We start from the raw sequence: 21662 nt of genomic DNA on the forward strand, positions 1-21662 counted from the left end.
CATTTCCACATAATCTGGAGGGCTCTGCTATATACAGGCCATGCGGCTGGTTCAGATCTCCAAGAAGCGCTTTATGAAAAGAAGAGTCGCCCAGCAGGTTCTTCCGGCCTTGAATGACTGCAGGCACTGGACGCCGAAGAATGACGGGGCGTGAAACAGTTAACAGGTGTCCCGGTGAGTTGCCTATGCATTGTTATTTAAGGTGTGTGTGGCATTAAAAAAAGCATTGCTCCTTGGCAGCAGCCAGTTGGCTCCAGACAGACACTGACTGGGGAGGTGCGCGCGCCGGCCGCAGCTCATGCTGCCACGAGACTCTGGGCCCAGGCATGAGGCTCCCCAGACTGCCCAAAGTGGTGGGACGCTGCTACGTCATCCTGCTGATCGCGCTTCTCTTTGACGTCGCCGGGCTGGTGTTGCTGCTTGTGGGCATATTCGCCAGCCTCAACGCCTGGGATTTCTACATCTACACGGGCGCCCTCATCATCGCGCTGAGCATGATCTTCTGGATGTTTTGGTACACGTTCAACATCGAGCTGTCCTACAAGGAGCTCGGGATAGCGCCATAGCGCGCGGAGTCTTCCCGCTCCTTGGAAGTTCTCCGAGCTTCAGGAGCGCGCGACTTACAGAACGGAGTTTTTTTCGAGAACACCCGAGCGAGCCTGCGGGTTGGATGTACTTTCGCGGCGCCGTGCCGGAGATGTGTGCACCACAGGCCCGAGGGTATGTGTTGTAGACTTTGTTGTTATTGTAAACAGTAGTTTTGCTATCCGAGTATTTGTGGTCCTGAGATCGTTCTTGTGCCAGATGGGTGACCGCTTAACTCTCGTGCTTTTCCACACATAAGTGTTGTTACCACAGAGGATGTAGCTTAACGGCTAGAGCTGCTCATTTTGACGCTGGGTAACCAGGTTCGAATCTGGCGGGAGGCTCAAACATCCTGTGATTCTTGGCAAATTACTTAATCTCTCAGTGTCCGTCTGTAAAGCAGCAGGTGCTCATGTAAAGCGCCCTGAAACCTTCTGGTCGAGTTCATTCTATATAAAACTGCAAAAAAACCTCAATGGCACAGATTTCATCTGGTTCCAGTCCTGAGCGAACAACTTAAAATCGATTCTAAACTGTTGCTTAGTGTATTTAGTTCAACTCTAGTTCATAAAGGATACAGCTCCCAGAGTGTATGTAGTTGTTAGATGAAATGAGGTCCTCTAAGTAATACTTTTTAACTTTTGGTTAGATGGTTTTAAGTTCAATATGACTGGTCAAAGCACAGATTTCAAGTTGGCCCAGGTGGGGTGTAACTTGTTCGTTCAGTCATGGGATTTTCCTTGCGCCTAAATTCATAATTGTAGCATCGGAGCTACAAGTAATAAAGTGATCAGAAAAACCTGAGCCCTGTAGGTTATTTAGCTGACCTGACTGGTTGGGCAGTGGCCGGTGATAAATTAGTTTATGGCCGGAGTTCAAAAGGGTAGCACTAATGCACACATGATGATCTTATCAAAGAGGCCAAGGGTTGAATGGGCATGGGCACTCACTTCGCCTCTACCGAGCCAGAGAGGCCCTTTGCACATTATCATTTTTTTACAATAGCAATGAGGTCTCCAGTTTCCCCTTGTTAGGTGTGAGTTACTCATATATGTCTGGGTATTTTTAACGTTGGGTTTCTGTAATTGTCATAATGAGAGAAACTACAAATCCCAGAATGCTGTGTGAAGTAGGTAAATCCAAGGCCTAGAGACCATCTAACTGGTCACTAGATAAATAGAGAAGTCATCTCACCAACGACGTTCTTCTCCTTTTTTTTATATTTTTTTTAGAAATGTTATAATAGTTTATTTGGGGTTTGCATAAGTGAAAACCTTATGTGTGCCTTAACAGGAATTCCAGAACGTACTTTTGTTTCATGAGGTCTGCTTTGCTTTGAGACCAGTTGTGACATCATAACCTAGATGACCGTTTAAACACTTTTTGTATTATTTACATTGGAAATGTGTGTATCCTTTACAGTTGAACATATGGGCAGTGCTCTGAGTGCTACACCCGAGTCACCCACATTCACCCTTCAACAAGCCATCCTCAATCAGCCCGTGGCTTCTAGGGTGATCCTGTGTTAACTGTAATAGGTCCAAGCATCCGCCTCCCTGTATGGGTTGCAAAGGCTCCAAGCATCACTTTAAAAGACCATTATGAGCTCATTAATAATCCTAATAGGCATGCTTTATTTCAATTGACACCATCTACTCAGTCACAGTTATTTTATTTCAAAGTTTTCGAAAGCGCCAAGTAAACGTATGAGCATCTTAGCACTAGGCACTAAAATAAGCACATCAAGGGTAAGCAAGGCCTAAACAAAGAGTCGAGAATATATATATATATATATATATCAGGAGAAACGAGTCACGGTCGCCAAGGCCATATTAGAGAGGAAGGGTATTTTTTTTTAATTGTCTCTATAGTGGGATACTAAAGCATACATAAGAAAGGTAGGTCTTAAATCTCTGGTGCGGGGATTGCATTCTTTGTAATGCATAATCCACACAGAACCCACACATGTTATGAGAATTTTTTTCTCTTGCTTCCAGTGTAAAATAAAAATACATGTAAATCTATCATCTTGGTTCATAAGTCAAATCATGGTTCAGCACCGAACAATTAACAAGCATTGTCAAAGTCAATAGGTCTAACTTTGGCCACTAGCCTTTTGGCTTTATTAATACTTGTTTTGTCATGATTTTTGCAAAAGCTTATTTTTGGGAAAGGTGCTGAGTAATCGTCAATCTAAAAAAAAGAAAACAAGTTGGCTTAACAGAACTGTTTGTATCTCAAAAAGCACAGAATGCTACAGTAATTCCTGGCACTGATAGGAACTACTTGTGTGTACATGCACTCTTGTGAAAGTAGATAATGCTGTCTCTCACCGAGACGTTAGCTAGTGGATGACCCATTGCTCTGTGCTGTAGTGGACGAAGTAGAAATGTGAATAACTCAATAATAGACCAAAAGTTAAGGAGGCCTTGCTGAAAGCTCCTACAAATACATTTTACATATAATGTTATAAATTTAAAACTTCTTGACCAATACCAGACCTAAAAAGCAACTACATAACTCTAACCCTAGGACACCCATTGCCCTCTAAGGCAGGGAGGGTAGACCTCTCTGAACCTGGCTAGAATACAACTATCATATAAGCTAAGTGTCCAAGTAGGAATCATTCACAGCGTAAATTTTACATTCAACAGTGTCATAACAATGATCACTAAATTAACGAAGGTAACCAAAGGGTTTCAGCAAACAGTAAATAGTATCAAAAATATATTTTTATTTTTTGCTTTTCAATTATAAACTTTTTTGTTTTACAGTTTTTCACGAATCAAAAAGTCCGGCAACATTAAACCACCAAAACCATATCTCACGAATCATATGGTGGCATATAAACACCTTTACCACATAGTGTGGACACACTAAAGGACCACATGCACGTTATTACATATGCAGCCTAATTCACAAATTGTAATTTCAAGTGAATTATACAGTATGGTTGCCTAACACCTTTTATACAACCATACTGTATAATTCACTTGAAATTACAATTTGTGAATTAGGCTGCATATGTAATAACGTGCATGTGGTCCTTTAGTGTGTCCACACTATGTGGTAAAGGTGTTTATATGCCACCATATGATTCGTGAGATATGGTTTTGGTGGTTTAATGTTGCCGGACTTTTTGATTCGTGAAAAACTGTAAAACAAAAAAGTTTATAATTGAAAAGCAAAAAATAAAAATATATTTTTGATACTATTTACTGTTTGCTGTTGCTGAAACCCTTTGGTTACCTTCGTTAATTTAGTGATCATTGTTATGACACTGTTGAATGTAAAATTTACGCTGTGAATGATTCCTACTTGGACACTTAGCTTATATGATTTACATTACCCAGTCCCGGTGGGATTATTGGGTGGCTCTGTTTTAATACTAGAATACAACTAAGCACTCTGCTTTGAACAGATGAGGACACCGCAAGATCTCCCCCTGTGTAGAAAATGTTGTCGTTTATCCGTTGTAGTTTATCTGGAGGCAATGTGCTTATTCACAGGTTCATAGCGCTAAAAAATGTCTGGCCTGGTTTTAAAATGCACTGCTTTTATCCTTCTACTTGACATTCACTTCTGCTAAGAACATAACATTAGCCAAGCTGCCCACAGTCCAATTGTCCATGTACAATTTACTTGTGGTATGCTGCTTACCAGATTATAGGGGGCACCCCATTGTTGCAAATCTGTAAAAGCTTCAAACCTAGAGCACGTGTGTCAACCAGTTATAATGTCCGATAGTAATGAAGGTGATGGTCAGTGTAAGATGTAGAGCTCAACAGGAAGAAACTGATGCAGGGCCAAATTAAGTACATTGCAATCATGCCAGGAGATTTTGCACTACGGTTGAGTAACGTAACCTTAGTTCCTAGTAAGAGTGTGCCCGTGTTAAACACTGGTTTGCACTAATTGACTGGGGGAGAAGCTAGAACGTCATTTTTTTGCACTGGAAGTTGATGAACATTTCACTTCAAAGTCACCGCCAAAATTAATTAATTTTTTTCTTTTCAAACATGCGCTATGAAAGGTACACAGGAAGCACGAAAGATACTCATTCGCCAGACGGCCTCTGACTTTAATGGCACTGGCCTATGGAGATACATGCAGGAAAATGGGCATAGAGATTGGCCACAGACAGGCGCGCACACACCCGCAAGTAGACAGACACATTTACAGGTGCACAGACAGACAGACACACAGTCACACCCACTTTAATTTGTATTTTTTCCTCTCCACCTAGCATTATTTTCTTCTTTGTTTGTGTTCCTCCCATTATTTACTGCTAACCTGATATTAGCCTCTGTGAATTGGCAAATTATCCCTTTTTCGTGGAGTGCTCTGGAAATGTTGTCGGAGCAGCTGTTTGTGGTTTTTTGCTGGCGACAATTCACTCTTGAAACATCCCTTGCTCTCTCTTGAGCATACCCATCTGTAGCCTCACCTGAGCAGCCAGACCTGCAGCAAGAAGTTAGGCCTATTATGTTGGCAACATAAGCCATGCTGCCCTAGCAGCAGAGTGCCCAGGGCTGCCACAAAGGAGTAAGAAGGGACATTACGCCTCAGTCCCCATGATTTCCAAGGCCCTGTACTTTAAGCAATGTTTATCGATCTTTCATTTCAAGCATGCATGTCGTCTTTGCTAAACCTAGACTTCATTTTCAGTGATCCTGCCGATGAATGGTAGGTGAGTGATAGGCTGGTTTTTAGCGCGGTCATCTGAGTCTAACGTAGGTTTCTGTAGTAGTGAGAGGATCTGGCCTGTTTTGAGAGCTTCTGAGAAGATGTATTAGGTGAAGGAGGTACTGAAAATGGTGAGTAGGGGGGAGAGCCTCCGCAGAGAGATTTTTGATGAAGGATGAGGGTTAGACATAATCTTCATAAAAAGTGGCTTTCGGGTATTTGAGCATGTCAGCGAGATCTGTAGAAGATACGTCTTCGAAGGCTGACCATTATGGGATTCAATGGGATGAGTAGGAGATAAAGCAGTCTTGGTGACTTGGATGTGCTGTTAGATTTCTTGTATTTTTTCACTGAACAAGAGGTTGATGGCATTGTACTTTTCTGAGAAGTGAGAAATAGGTGGCTCTGGCTGAGTGCTTGATTGCCTTAAATGTTGTACTTCTTTTGGTGGCTTCATAGACCGTGTTGGCATAGTGGTTATCTCTGGCTAATGTGCTGAACTGTCTGCATTCTGTGCAAGAGACTCCAAAATCATGAGGTCATCACAAGTTCAGTTTTTCTTACATTTACTTTCCTGTCTGTGGATGGATTGTTTGTCTGCGAAGTATGCAGAGCATCAGGGTGCTGAAGGCTTTGACTTGCTCTTACATGTTGTATTTAGGGTTTGGATGTTCAAAAAGGTTTCCAAAAAGTGTTAAAGTTGCTTGGTGTGTGACATGGAGTTGATAGGATGAGAGATCTGTCTATCTATGGACAAGTCTTTGAAGGATCTGGAGGTTTGTCTTTTCTTCTGGGTTGAGCTTGGTTTGATGGCAGGGTGTTCAGAAAGGAGCTGGGGTGGCAAAGTGGTCAGTTCAGACTAGGGGGGGGGGGGGTATAGGTGGTTTGTATTGGACTGTTTGATTTTGAGAACCAGGTTGGGGATGTGGCCTTTGGGGTAGGAAGTGTGTTGCCTGTGTGACATGTGAAGGTTGAAGAGGGAGTCCTCTTTTTAAAAAAACAACAATTCTAGGCTTTTATCTGGGAGATTGAAGTTTGAAGTGTGGACATGCTAGATCGACAAGATGGCCAGGATACCTAAAAATTAATCCATAAAGTCTGTTTATGCCCAGAAGACTTATAGATGTCATGGAACGTTGTGGTCTTATTTGCAGAGTGCACTAAATGGTGTCAGTCGCTGCATTGTGTTAGGTATTATTTGCTTGAGTAGGCTGCAAGACCAGAAGGCCTTATGGATGACAGCAAGGACTCCTTTCTTCTTATGTGCCTGGTCCTCAAAACAGATGCTGTAGATTTTGTGAAGAAGGACGTCTAGAATGTGCGAGAATATACAGTTAAACCATGTTTCTGAGGAGGATGTCCGGCTCAGTTGTGGCTGGCAGGGAACAAGGGTCACAGAATGGGGGGGGGGGGGGGGGGGGGGGGGGGGGGTTGGAGGTAGACAAAATTGAAAAATCAGAAAACACCTCTGTCCTTTCAGCTTCTGGCTGCCGTCGCTCTTCCGTTGCTTCGACCGGCCAGAACCAGGAAGCACACAGACTTCCCCATAACCAATCACATGTTCAGCATGGAGACAGGGAGCCAGGGCATGTTCCCACCAGCCTGTTGGGGAACATGCTAAGTGTGCATGACTGTTTGGCTGGTCTCAGACTGTCGGCTAATCAGTCATGTGCACTTAGTGTGCACAAACCACTCCTTACCTAGTGCCACCAGACCTCACCACCCTAACCCATCCCCAAACCGATGAAAAATAACTGTTGTTGTTATTATTATTATTATTATTATTATTATTATTATTTCACTTTTTATTTTTCCTGCTCTGAGAGCAGTGGGGCGACGCTTCTCCACCTTAGCAGAGGAGCCGCCCCTTGTCAGGCTTTTGATGGGTGATGAGGTCTGAGAAGTCTGGTAGGTGGAGTACGGCAGAGCAACCCTAGAGGGTTGTCTAGGTCTGGACTTAAGTCGGTATTGACAGTATGGGGTGCTGGGTGAGGCGCAGGATTATATATTGTCATGTAAATTTTACTGTATCAGGGATTCTGGTCTCAAGCACTTACTGGGCCCAATAAACCAAAACAGTTTTTACTCTTGTCTGTATCTATCCTGTACTAAGGACACCCACATGACAACACAAGTAGGGAAAAAGCAGACTGTGATGTCACTTTGTGTGCAGATGGATGATGAGAAATGAAGTCCTGTTGTCTGGATTATTTTCCTAAAGCTGGTTTTGGCAGGAAACCCGAGATGTCACTTCCTGTGGAGATGAATAATGGGAAATGCAGTGATGTCTCTTCCTGTGCCGGTGTGTGAGACTGTTCAGTGAAGTAAGGTGAGGCTGGCATGCAACTGTCTCTACACCAGTACAGGAGACTGTAGCTGCCAGCTGGCAATACATTATTGGGTTGGGAGAGGGCAAATAACCTTCAAGCAGTCCTGGTTTTTAGTCAGCAGCTGCAGCTTGTGGACGGCTACCTATCATTTGAAACTATAGGTCTCAGAAATCTTTGCTTTCAGGGCCAGTGTTACAAATGACCGGGACCAGTTTGGCAACTATTTTAACAGTTTGCTTAAGAACTCGCCTCTCTTCTCGACAGAACAATCCGTTTACTTCTACATTTCAGATCATTGAATATCCAAGAGCTGTAAACACCAGGGGCTATTATTAGCCACCTGAATTGAGCTCCATACCGATTTTTGGAGTCTGAAATGCTCAGTCAGTATTTAACCCCTTTGTCGCGGCACAAATTTTGCCATGGGGTGGGGGGTGAGCGCGGTGCTTCCATGCTTGTGACGTAATCATGCCGTGTGCTCATGACGTCGTATTTCCGTCACGACCCGCCCCCTCATTAATTTGCCCGCACAGGCGGGGTATTAATGCCGGGTGGGCGGAGCAGCAGCCGCTTGACGGAACCACGCCGTCATGAGCACACGCCGCCCATGGCTCATGACGGCGTGGTTCCGTCATGCACACGCAAGGGGTTAAAGGTTGTAAAGCAGTAGCTCTGTGAAAAGATCTTTGCAGCAGGTGCATCAATCCAATGAATTCATTTACCTGTGTACCATAGATTAAGAAAAAATATTTTTTCAGCTTTGCCGGCCTAAAAGCAAAGATGGTGCTTTTAGGCAGAAGTAATGCCATTCTTGGTACTGCTGTCTGCGTGGTTGCTAGAGATATCCAGATGCAACTGAAGAGGGCGCTCTAAAGTCATACTTAGTTGGGCTCGATCCCGCTTACAGCCCTGCCTGGAGATGGACTTCTTGTGGTATCAAGGAGCAGGACGCGCTTGTATTGTTTGGAACATCTTTACTGGCCATATGCCAAACTTATGACAAAGCATTGTTTCCTCCCCGTATACACTGCTGACTTTCTCTTCAAAACACCATGCGTCATTGCATTCCATCCTCGTCATCACCCAGCGTGCTGAAGAGATCACAGCACGCTCAGCCCAGTAGCACACCTCTTCAAAAGTCTACCACAGACATAAGTTTTGTGTTAAGAGTTATTGTTCCAATCGTTACTAAACCATCTCGGTCACGCTGCAGAACACTTAAAATGCTACTACTTGGTGCATCCGTATATATTTATTTAGGGGCTTTATTCTCTACCCGTCAGGGTTTCTTAGCGCTCAGAACTTTAAGGTAGCTATGCAGGGGCTTGTAGACCAGAGGGAGTTGGTTACAGAGCAATGTTTTTAAATTGGTGACAAACCCCACCGGGTTTGGGTCAGTGCATTCTAGAGTTTGGAAAAATGGGCAGAGAAACCCAACACCCCCTTCATGTGACTTTCTACAAGCGTGCAACAGGAAATAGCCTCTGATTAGACAAGCACAAGGAATGACTGGGAACATACTATGTTTCTGCATTAGAAATATCGGGAGACACGCCATGGATTGCATGATTTTTTTTTTAGTTTATTCATAATGTGCAACAATAACAGAAACCTAGCTTCAAGGCCCAAAGCATAAATACAAATGCATTTAATTCGATTCAGATAAAACAGTGCAGTATTGACAACATATATTATGTAAACATCTTTACAAAATGTGGCTGTGTCACAAATCTTTTGGGATATTCATTCCATAACCTGGTTCCTGTCACTTCTAGCGTTTTACCTCCAAATGTTCTGTGTCGCATTGAATTGCCAATTTTTGCCAGAATTGTAGACGAGTAGGAGGCCTGGCTGGCGAAAATACTCAGTTACTCACTGGCAATCTTTATTATTCTGAGTCCTGGCCTTCTCGTTCCACTCCTTACACATGAGCTGCTCGTCTGCTTACCTAGCTGAGGTCAAATACTTCCCCCAATATGGTGCTGCATACCAAGCATACATAAAGAGGGGAGTACGTCACCATGACAGCCTGAGAATGCCAAAGAAATCAAAGGAAAGCAAACTCAAAACAAGTACCATAAACAGAATCTGGGCTGGGTGATGGGAGGGCGGGGGTCAGAGTGTGGGCAGTCTCAGGAATACAGGAATAGAACTGGAAGGCCAGGAATCAGAGTAATGAAGATTGGTAGTGAGTAACTGAGCGTTACCCCTTCTCGTCCAATCCCTTACACATGAGCCTATACCCAAGTGCATGGTGATTGAGCCACACAGACACCAATGATGCTGCAATCAGACATGAAAATGTAATGCCATAAAAGTACAAATCCTGTACAGCAGATAAAGCATGAGCGTCAAAATCAGCCATCCTCAACTGAAGATGTGGTAAGAAACAAAAGTGTTGGCAGAGGCCAATGTAGCAGCATACAAATGTCATGCAGTTGCACACTTTTAAATACGTGCCTGAATGAGGAACCCTCCTCCACACCCCCATCACAAATGAGTGGACCGCCCATGGACAGAGGAGGACCGCAAGCAGCCTCTTAAGACCAGAGAACCGCACACTTCATCCACTGAGTCAGAGTGGAGAAAGAAGGCTTGAGACCTTTCCCATAGACACCCTAGGTCAAAAACAAGGAATCCACCAGCCTAGAATCACTGGTACGATCCAGGGAGATGCAAAGTACCCTAACACATCCAGAGATTGCAAAATCTTCTCCTCGGGAGAAGACTGGTTACAAACAAAAAACCAGGAAGGACAATATTCTCCTGACAATGGAAGTCCGACTTGGGCAGAAAAAACGGACTAGCGCTGAAAATCACTTTGTAGAGGCAAAAACGCAAGCAAGGGGGAGAATCCAGCAACCTGATGACCAGAAGAATCTACCACCAAAAAACAACCACAGCAGAAAGAAACTTGCGGTCAAGGGAAACCAGGGCCTTAAACAGAGGGAAGATTCCAGGCAGGGACTAGAGAGTAGGGAACGAGATGAGGAAGAAAGAAACTCTGCAAAAGATGAGTCTCCAAGGGAAGCCATAGCAGAACCCCGAAAGGCCAGAACAGCAGCCCATTAGGAACCGAGAGGAGACAGCCAGCCCAATGACAAAACCCTCCTGCAAAAAGTCCAGTGCCCTGACATGATCACATGAGACTGACCCTTCTCTTGACAACAATTGTCAAAGTTCTTCCAAAGAAGAATTTAAGGCCTCCGGGTTAAAGGCCTGTGGGACAACTGAATGCTCTGAGCTACCTCAAGTGAGGAACTCTGATCCAACAAGGTCAGCCTCTTAAGTGCCATACCCCCGGCCTGAGGCACAGGAGAGAGGACGCACAAAGAAGAGGAGGAAGCAGTAGAGAGGGGTGAATGGTAAACCTGCAATGGGTATACGCTGCCAAACCCTGAACCTGTGGAAACCAGGGACTTCGGGTCCATTATGGAACAGCCAGAAAGAACCTCTGCCTGATCCAACTGAATCTTCCAGAGGACCCGGGGAATCCAGGGAAAAGGGAGGAAAGCCAACAGGACCCTATGGGACTGCGGGATCATGAAAGCATCTATCGCCCAGGCCAACCTCTAGGAGATCAGGCTGAAAAGCAGAGGTAGATTAGCCATCTGCTCCGAGGCAAACAGATCTAGCCAGGGAAGGTCAGAACTTGGAGAGAAACTGCCAAAAGAGAAGGGCAGACAGACACATGGTCATGGATGAGGAGAACACCCTGCTCAAAGAATCCGCAGCCCCATTCTCCTTCCCCAGAAGATAGATTGTCGAGAGGGAAGAGATTCCTCTAGGCCCACAGGCCAATTTTCCAGGAAAACAGAAATCGAGACAGTGCATGCCCCTTTGCTGGTTGACATAAGCATAATAACTTGGTTGTTGGTCTGAACACAGACAATCTGATTCCAAAGGACAGGAATGAACCAAAGAAGGTCCTGCCAAACCGTCATCAATTCCCTCCAGGTCAAGGACTGGAGAGCCACAAAATGGAAACATTTCTGCCCTGGGCCTTGGAATCCCCAAGAACCGCCCACCACCCAAGTCGCTGGCAATGGTCGTCAAGACCACCGAGGGAGGGAGGTCAAGTTTGAAACCTTGTGAGAGACTGAGAGGAGACTACCACCACTGGAGAAATTCCAGAGTCTCTGGGGTCAAAGGAATTAGAGCATCGTAAGCCTGAGAAGCAGGATCCCAGTGGTGCAGCAGGTGATGCATGAGGGGACACAAATGGAGATGGACTCAGATAAGCACTAGTAGTGTGGAGGCCATCTTCCCCTGACTCCACAGCCAGAGACAGGCAGACATTTGAGACTGAGACAGCACCCAAGAGAGATGTTGGAACAGAGTCAATTTTCTTTTGAAAGATGGGAACACTTTCCCCAGATCCATCCAGAAGAGGGCCCCCAAGAACTTCAGAGACTGAGAGCGCTGAACAGAGGACTTCCTGTTGTTTTATCAGGAAACCAAATGAATTCAGAAGATGATAGACCTGACACACATTCTCCGATGCCTGAGCGAAAGAGGGAGAAACAGTCAGCCAATCATTAAGGTAAGGAGAGACTTGAATACCTCAGGAATGGAGAATATCCACCAGGCAGCCAAGACACCGATGATAGGTTAAAAGGCAGCACCTTGAACTAGTAGCGTCTTAAGCCCACCGCAAAGAACAGAAATTGCTCTTCCGCCAGATGGATGTGAACATGCAGGTAGGTGTCCATCAGGTCGAGGGAGGTGAGTATGCACCCCTGATGTCAATTGAAGTATCGACTGCAAGGTCACCAGCTTGAAATGAAGATGAGGAATGTGCAAATTCACTCCCTTCAGATCCAACACAGGCAGAAGTCTGGCATCCTTCTTCCAAACCAGTAGGAGGATGGAATAATATCTCAGACTCTAGGGGCAGAACGCCGATGATAGATGCTTTCTCCAAGCGAAGCTGAACACCCTCCAGCTAAGACCCCTGCTCCATGGGATCCCAGTGCAGAGGAGCCTAAGTGAACTGCAGGGCAAGATGAAAATTTGATCCAGTAACCGGAGGACACTGTCCGAACCGTCCAGGCATCGGAAAGACCGTGCTACTGATGACAAAAGAAGATAAGCTGACCAACAACTGGAAAGGGAGGATAGTCACTACTTTGGAGAAGGAGCATTAAGGCGCCAGTAGTCAGACTGGTATTTATCACCTCCTGGGGCCCCTTGTCCACACCCCCTGCCAGGAAAGAGCGGGTGAGCCCCCCTGACCTGAGGAAAAGCAGAAGTGCAGCAGTACCCATATCCTCTACCTTGCGAGGGATAGTGAAAGGGAGCCACCAGCTTCTGATACTCTGATTGCTTCACCATTTCCTCAAGCTGTAGATCCAACATCTTCGAACCTCCAAGTGGTAATTTGAAAAGTACAGTCCACTGCAAGGTGTCTACCTTCCAAGTCCACATCCAGATATGGCGACAAGCTGCAATGAAAGCCAGTGAAGCTGCAGAAGACGCACACAAATTATCGAAGGAGATGTCGAACAAGTAGCGGACCTAGAGCTCCATTGGAGCCAACAGAGAGGAAGCATTCCAACCCTGAATCCTCTGCAGAGCCAGGGCCTGGAAATCCTTCAAAAGGTACAGAACCATATAATTGGTATAGGCCGTCGCCTTGATGGAAACATTGGTGGTGGCATAAGAACTCTTAACTGCACCTTCCACCTTTCGATCAATGGGGTTGGAAGGAAGGGCATCGTTCAAAAGCACCATGCCCTGGGAAGGAAGGCCAGCCGTCAGGTTATCCACTTTGACTGTTTAAGGGAATTCCCTGACAAACCCTTCCAAGGTATAAAGTTTGCCCAAAAACCGAGGGAATGCAGTTTTATCAATGAACACACCATTCATGAGCATTCACTTTGTGGGCCACACTGTGCAAAGATTCAGAATCAGGGTTATGGTACTGGGTAAAAAAAAGTAATCCTCCAACTCTTGTGCCACAAGAGTAGAAAATCCCAGATTGCCCCTGACCTGTGTTAAGAGATTACAAAGCGACCCCTCCATCCTTCCTCCTCATCTGGGTCACTGGGTCATCCATGTCTGCCAGGGTAGCATTTCTTGGCACCTTAGCTGTAGGAGCGTCCACTTCCTGGTCCTGAACACTGCCCCCACAGCTGCATTAAGCAAGAGTGGCAGCACATCCACCATAGGAACCCCTGCAGAACCACACGAGGCAGCTCACCACAAACGCAAGCACTTGCAGCATCAGACACATTTCTAAGGAAACAAAGTCTTGCAGTTCCGGCATCTTGCAGGAACAAATGGCAGCACTGGAGGACACATCTCACCAGCGACCGCATCAGAGGAGGCTGAAAAACTGGCCAAAGGACGCTCAGCACTGCAACTCGCATCACAGGCCAACGCCCTCTGAGCAGGGTGGAAAAAGGTTCGCTGAAAACCGCGACAGCTAGGGTAAGCCACACAATAGGTAAAGAAAAGAAATGCAATAAAAATCATAAGAAACTTACCTGACCTCCATAGGTAACAGATGTGCAGTGCAGAAACAGGCTGTCCTGGTGCCATAATCCCGCAATCACCTTATGTAAATGTATTTGAGCTTATATAGCGCACAGCTACCTGTAGTGGGTTTCCCGGCGCTTGCTTAGGGAACCCGTCCTGGTATTCCCCTGTGAGATAGGCCCGGCAGGGTATCCACAAGGTGAAAGCCAGACATCCCGCCGCGAGGGGCCGTTGTGGAGATTAAGCAAGCTATTGCCCAGAGTCGCAGAGTGTGAACCCGTGAGTCGAGAAGGCACCGGAGCGAGAATTATCGACTCCGTGGAATTTTTAGCCCAAGACCCGCCGAGGCGGGGAATTGAACCCTGGTCCTGGGCCGATCTCAGCTTCCGGGTCTGCCGCCTCTAACCCCTGAGCCACACTTCTCCACGCATGCCTGGGTAGGCAGCACCATATTGGGGAAAGTATTTGACGTCAGCTAGGTAATGGGTTTCTGTGGAGCAGACCAGCTGCTCATGTGTAAGGAAAGGGATGGGAAGACGGACAAGGAGGTAACGAATAGGTGAATGTGGTCCTTTGCAGGTCACGGCATTGCACACTTGACTGGCATGTTTACGGTTCGACCAGCAGCTATTGTAAATCCACTCATTTCCACGACATATGCCTGCTCTGTTTTTGGCAAAAGGATACAAAGCGCTTTATTTTGTACTTTCTTTCTTTTTTGTGTATTCTTTTTTAGGAAGGCACAGATGTGCAGTACTTTGTGCAGCTGTACTAATAGCTTGCACAGTTTTGAAGACGAGAGGGTCAGTTTGCGTCAAGCCACTTGGCAATGCAGAGTTAAGACACAGACCATTAGTATGACAGAAATTGTGGCCAATGGATAAGGCCTTGAAAAATATGTGGCACTGATGGGAATGCAGTGCACAGCTCGACCTAGGGGCAACTGCATGGCAGTATGTTGGGACTTCATTCAGTAATCTGGCCGCCATCTTGTGGATGATCTTTGTTTCAGCACACTTCTGGATTACTCATGCATAGTTTCAATGCAGATCCATTGTTCAGGATGTTGCCACGCTCCAGGCGGGTAACAGTCAATGTAACTGCAGTAAGATACCAGGGGGCCAGAGCAAAGATATGCTATTAACAGCTGGAGTTTAAGGACGTACTTCCGGTGCTGTTGCTTGGATTGGAAATCGGACTTGAAGCCCTCAACCAGGACTTGGGTTGGAGGTGTCCCCGATACTGGCCTGGGTACATGAAACAACGAGCGTGAATGCAGTGGCAGGAGTCCACTGAGATGGCAAGTACAGTGCTATACAAAAGCCATCCAGCATAAGATGTGAAGCCATGACCTATACCATTCCATTTGCCTATACCCTGTCTTGTAATAATTAAGTGTCCTCAGTCTCCAGCAAGCCCCTTCCCTACGTCACTGGTCTTCTTGGACCTCTTCATAAGCAGCACACATGCCTGTTCAAAGACTCTCTAAAAATAATGTCCCTATTTACCTCCAGTATGGGTTCTGACCTCAGGCCCTACGCCTATCTTATCCAGCCACCTAAAGCAATGTGGCAGGTTTAGCGTCCTCTGCGTCAGCCCACACACCATGAGGGCATCATCAGAGTTCGCAGCCTTTGGCCAGGATCTTGGAACCAGCTAGTGAGGTTGTACTGCGCTTTATTGACAGCTGCTCAAGACGGATTAAAAGGTGGCTTGGAACTTCTTGCAGAAACCAGTTTCTGTTTGATCTTCCATTAAACACATAACACAGGTGCTCCAAGACCTATTTGAGGTAGTGTTTTGCTGCTGTAAACAAACCGTAAGATGCACCAAGTCACATTTCTTAACAAATAAGCAGTCCAAAAAGAAGAAACTTCCAAAGTGTACGAGAATCTTCTTTTTATTCTGTAAATTGTTTCAAAGTTTTTGTGTAAAAGAAATATGACATCTAATAGCCAACGCGTTTTGTCCAACACACTGGACTTCTTCAGAACAAATGACAAAGTAGAGAATATCACAGCTAGTAGTATAGGTGTGTACATCCGACCCAAATTCATGACAGATCGAAGATATGGAGCATCAGACGTGTCCTAGGATCAATTTTGTAGAGATGTGATACAAAGTATACCGGCAAAGTCACATATGTCTGCCCAAAGCCTATTAAGACAGATTCGAAGTATGAAAGCTATGGGGTCAATCCACCCCGAGCAGGCACTAGAATCGGTGCCAAGATGAACCGACCTGGAGGTCCGACAATTGCTAGAGATTCTGCATTGGGTCGTTTGAACTGTCGTGTTTTGGCTCCTGGGGCTCGTTAAGGCTTAAAACACAAGAATATCTGTAACCCACGAACTACATTCGGAGGCATAGTATTGATGCAACCGTAAATTCCAGGGATGGGGAGAACTAACTGCTAGCTAGCTTGAAGAACATCCTCGCCGTGTGAGGAGGGGAGGGGGCCTTGAAGGGGGCCTCGTGCTGAGAAGTATCTTCGAGGCACTTTTGAACCCCACCCGTCCCCAAGTCCCCTCCTCCTCCTCCTCCAAAAAAAAGTCCTTGCTGAGACTGGTGCCGATGTCCTGGAGTGTTTCAACACCCTTAATGGACGTTGGCAGTTCAAAGCCTCGAAAACCGAGCGGGGAAACCACTGTTTGCTGTGGTTTTCAGCTCGGTTTACCTGCCGCCATGTGATATCGGTTGCTCACCGGACGACCGTGTGATGGGCACCCATGTCGTTCACACGGTGGGATCTTGAGAGTTGGCAGGTTAGGTATGTACTGATCATTATTCCCCAGGCCTTCCGACCCTTTGTTAATAAAGAAGCAAATTACCCTTGAGCAAATAGTAATTGGTATGCTTGCAGCTTGGGAAGCGTTCGGTTCTCTTTTGAATACACATCAGGTTGGCAAAACCCAATTTGTAACAGGGGGATGACAACGACAGGCATAGCAGAATAGTCGCCAAATGAAAGGTATAACCAGTAGCGGTGGGTGACATTTGAAAGTGGTGGGGCGCAAAGTGATTTGCATACAGCACCGTAGCGAGCGAGCGCAGCGAGCGAGCTTGAACCCCAAAAGGGGGGTTTGGGGGGATAATCCCCCCCAAGAAAATTTTGAAAAAAAAGAAGAAAAATCGTGCATTTTCAAGCAAATTTGAGAAAGCAGGAAGGTTAATAAAGCAATTGTGAAAGTGCAGTTATTACATTAATAGATGGCATAACATAGGTAGCTGCTTATTCAGTATAACCACAGAGCTTCATACATTCCGTCCTATTATGCTCAGTTGCTGAATTCAAACTATAAGACTTTAAATAAATACCAGCTTGAAATACCATGTTTTAACAGTGTGGCTCATGCTCGCACCATGCACAGCTTGAGGCAATTAAATAAAGGCACTAGTGTAGCATGCCCAGGCCAGTACGAACATTTTGATGAACTGGGGCAAAAACTAAGGGGCAGAGCCATGAACTAGAGACTCTGGTTACACTTCTAGCTTTCTTGCATGACCAAACTGTGACACTCTGGGCAATTACTTTTCTACACTGTGGCTTGTTATCCATGATAATCAATTTTGAGAGAATCTTAAAATGATTCAATTCAGGATGCACACTGTACAAACAATCAAACATCTCTGTTGTATATGGTAGGCCATAGTATTGCTCTATATATAACAACAAAGGCTTACATATGAGAAACAAGACAACTGACTTGCCTCGAGTCATTAATACAATTGTCAGAGAAGACGTGTAGTGGCTCAATCACCTTAGTAAAAGCAGACCACTCAGTGCAACAATACAGTCTAAAGAGAACCAATCCAAAAAATACTTTAAAAAATAAATAATGCAAATGTTCATAGCTCTGCCATAAATAAAATGATAGTCAGCAACACTTCATGCAGGACTGGAGATCCAGGTTGTGCTAACAGCTGTTCATGCAGAGCAGATTTTCCAGACAGGATGCAACACAGGGGCAGCCCAGAATTATGAGACCATAACCGTCTTACAGTATTGGGGTTATTTGCCAGGTAGGAGATGCTTGGGTGTTGAGATTATGACTCGGGGTCTCAAGGCCTACGTGTGCCCACTGCCCATCCTAGTCAGTTGCAAACTTGGCTTGGTAGCGTGGGCATGGCCTGTTTCTTAGAACAGGCTGTGAGAACACTAACTGCTGGTATCGTAAGTCATAATGCCACTTGATGGACTTGTAAAATGCATAGCAAAATGAGATCCTGGCATTCTGTCTTGTTTTCTTGTATGAAATCACAGCTATAATACACCACAGTGGATGAGAGAGCAGGGGTAGTCTTACAAATGCAAGCATCTCACAGCCAATGGGCTAACACAAACACTCTTTGAAAAACCACCAGTCTAAGAAAGATTTTATTTACCAGAACAAAGAGAGCAGCAGTTGAACCTGTGTTAAGAAACACTGAGAAAGGGGGAAACAATGCATTGCCAGTCTTCTTCTTAAGGACAATTTGATGGGAGTTAGGGGGAGGGCCTTCAACAGCCCTGTGATATGCCTTGTACAAGTGCAACAGGTTGAACATATAGAAATAAGACACCTGCCAAAGGAACGCAACTGATAGAGACTGACCACTATTTGCTCAATACCAGGTAAAAGTAAAACAACATCTCACATTAAGGATAAATGAAACTCTATCTGCAGTCAGATTAAGCAGGAAATTAAGCCCTACCTCTGCTCTGTGACATTCCGCAGAGTTCCACCCACCTCTAGTTTCATGTATAGCCCTAGGCCGGATGCTCAGATTACAGTCAAGCATAATCATTGGGGGACAGTGTACACAACCGCAGAACTGTGTTTTGGCATGGTTGACAGGGTGAATTGTTATCCAAAGTAACTTTATTCACAGGTGCCATAAATACTTTTGTCTGAAAGTCATGCACCCTACAAAAATCCCCTTGGAAGGCCAGAACGAGGCGCACATGGGAGAAACAGGATATGTACCTTGGGAACATTAAACCATCATAAATATTTCACATTAATATTAATATTATAATAATATTATTAATATTTAATATTTTAACATCTTTAAGGTGGTCTGTGTCACAACGTAGAAGCCACAATTGATGGGTATTCTACCAGAATATTGTGTATTAAATATTTTCCTCAAAAATACCATAGCTATAATATTTAGTACTACAGTATTGTGATGGTAAATACAGGTAAGTATAACTTTAACTTTACTATTGTTGACTCAAAATATATGCACCTTGATTTGATGTATATTAAACAGATGTAAATATACATGTTATGCAGATGCGGAGTTAAGTAAATCCACATTTTATGGTATTATGGTGGTCGATATTCTGCCTACGATATTTTTGCTCAAGGTATTCTGATGGGCAACCGATTGATGAGGATATGAGGGTTCCACAAGTGATAGACTTTGTGTGTCTTCATAGGAGTGACAAAGCCTTTACCCCTAGACTAGAGGCACAGATAATCAAGCAGTGAATGCCATTGGTAATCGAACAGAGAGACCCACACGCCAACTTCTTGAGGCACATTTAAGCCACCAAAAAATGGAGTCTACTGAAAATGTATCTATCCCTAACCCCTGGAAGCAACATTGGGCCTCCAGTAGATGCTGTATGAATCCACCCACAAGAGCAAGAAGAAGCCCTGGCTTATCCTACAAGTGAAGGCTTGCCAAACAGTAAGCACTGTATGAGGGCTGATGAGAAGCAGTGTATGCCTAACACCTGGAAGCATTGCATGCCACCAGTAATTACACCATATATAAATACTGAAATATATATTTCATATTTGTATGAAAAACTGCCCACTCCCATGGGACCGAGAGGTATCATAAATCATCATGTTATTGAGGTTCATTAGGAAAGGATGATTTATTGTATGGCGTTGGGTCAGGGTATGACGTGTGTGAGATGCTGTGCAAACATTTAGGAACAATTCTGCAATTTACTTTTTCACAAGAATAAGGTGAGTTACTTGTGTGGAGAGGATGTGTTAGAATGAAGACAATTAACACATCGACGTCTGATGTTATTATGGGCGACTCTCTGCCTTTAAAACAGATCTGATCCTATGTGGTATGTAAAACACCTGCCACAATAAAGGCGGTGTACTCAGATACATGCATCATACTACGCAGTTCACTAAGATTCATTCAGTTAATGTACTCTTCTAAGGTACATGATCGAGACGAAGCCGGTTACTGACTTGCAGTCAATTACTACCATCTAACTTGGTTCATTAAATACGAGCGCCTTATCTGAGCAGGCTTTAAACAAATACACACTGCTCGGGTGCAGTTCAACAAGATGCATTCATAAAAGTAGGTCACGTGGGTCCATGAAAAAGAAAAAGAAAACTAGGATGAACTGAACTGAGTTTACGTATTTGCATTTAGTAAATGAATCTCCATGATGCATGTAGAGCATGCAGCTCACTTGGCTGCATTGATTGAAACAGTTCCCCAAGATGCACGTAATAAATGTAGACCGCTGGTGTGTTGAATGAACCCGGCTCAACGAGTTTCGATCAGTAGACCCAGTTTGCTCGAATACTCTCAATAAAGACAGCTAACTGGGTGGGGTGCATTTAAAGCATGCAGCTTGGGCTACATTCAATAAAGAATCAGCCGAACACGTTCAGTAGATGAAATTTACTGGCAATCAATTTACTAGAGTACATTTAACAAAGTAGGTTTACACATTTAAGTAAACACAGTTAATAAATGCAGTTCATATATGTGCTCTAAAAAATATGAAGCCTGCCTGTGTGCCATTGGAAAAAGCAGCCTCACTATGGTGCACGGAATACATTCAGTTTGTCATGGTACATCCTTTAAAGGGAAGGCACAGGGAAGGAGCATTTGATAGACGCATTTGTAATCTGTGAACAATTAATGCAGTTACTCTGCAGCATTCAACAAATGTATTTCACTATGATGCAGTCAATAAATAAATGTGGATATTGAAGCAAGCTGTAAGGCTCTGCGAGTTGATCCCTCAATGTTTACCAATCTGAGGGTCTGGCAGTCATGAATTCAAATAAAATCCTGTCAAGGCAGGGTCAGCCTTTCATCTTTCCGAGGTCAGTAAATAGAGCCTCACAAATTAGGCAATAGTCACACATGTTATTTACTGTGCTCAGGAAAGGCAGATGTGCTGAAATTAAGCACTATATTAAAAAAAATAAGCATTGGCATAGCCGATAGAGCGTGCCTATACAATAACAATTGGCTTTGTCAGGGGCTTTTAGTCATGTTGCAAAGCAGCACGGCAGCTGTGCAGCATGACTAAAAGATAGAAAAAAGCGCTATGACACGACCAGGACGGGCTGAGTCATAGTATGACTCATAGTATGACTCAGCCCGTCCTGGTCGTGTCATAGCGCTTTTTTCTATCTTTTAGTCATGCAGAGTCGTCATAGACAATTTTTCTGGCGAGAGAGGTTGTGCTAGCAACACAACACGATAGGGGGTAGGGTTTTGGTGGGATGGGGCAAGCAACCCAATGTGGGAGGCAACAAGCAACACAATGTGGGTGGGGCTGGATAGGATTCTGTTATTTATGCTCCGTGAGATAGATTT

General features: G+C 44.7%; 1 long non-coding RNA gene across 1 annotated transcript in view; it reads left to right on the plus strand.

The window, feature by feature from the left end:
• Positions 1-245: 245 nt before the first annotated feature.
• LOC147701970 (uncharacterized) overlaps positions 246-21662 on the plus strand; it is a 29491-nt gene continuing 8074 nt past the window's right edge. Inside the window, exon 1 of the long non-coding RNA XR_015297490.1 lies at positions 246-720. This is a non-coding gene — a long non-coding RNA (uncharacterized LOC147701970). The remainder of the gene's footprint in view (positions 721-21662) is intronic.

This window comes from Lissotriton vulgaris, chromosome 7, assembly GCF_964263255.1.
Source record: "Lissotriton vulgaris chromosome 7, aLisVul1.2, whole genome shotgun sequence".
Classification (NCBI taxonomy): domain Eukaryota; kingdom Metazoa; phylum Chordata; class Amphibia; order Caudata; family Salamandridae; genus Lissotriton; species Lissotriton vulgaris.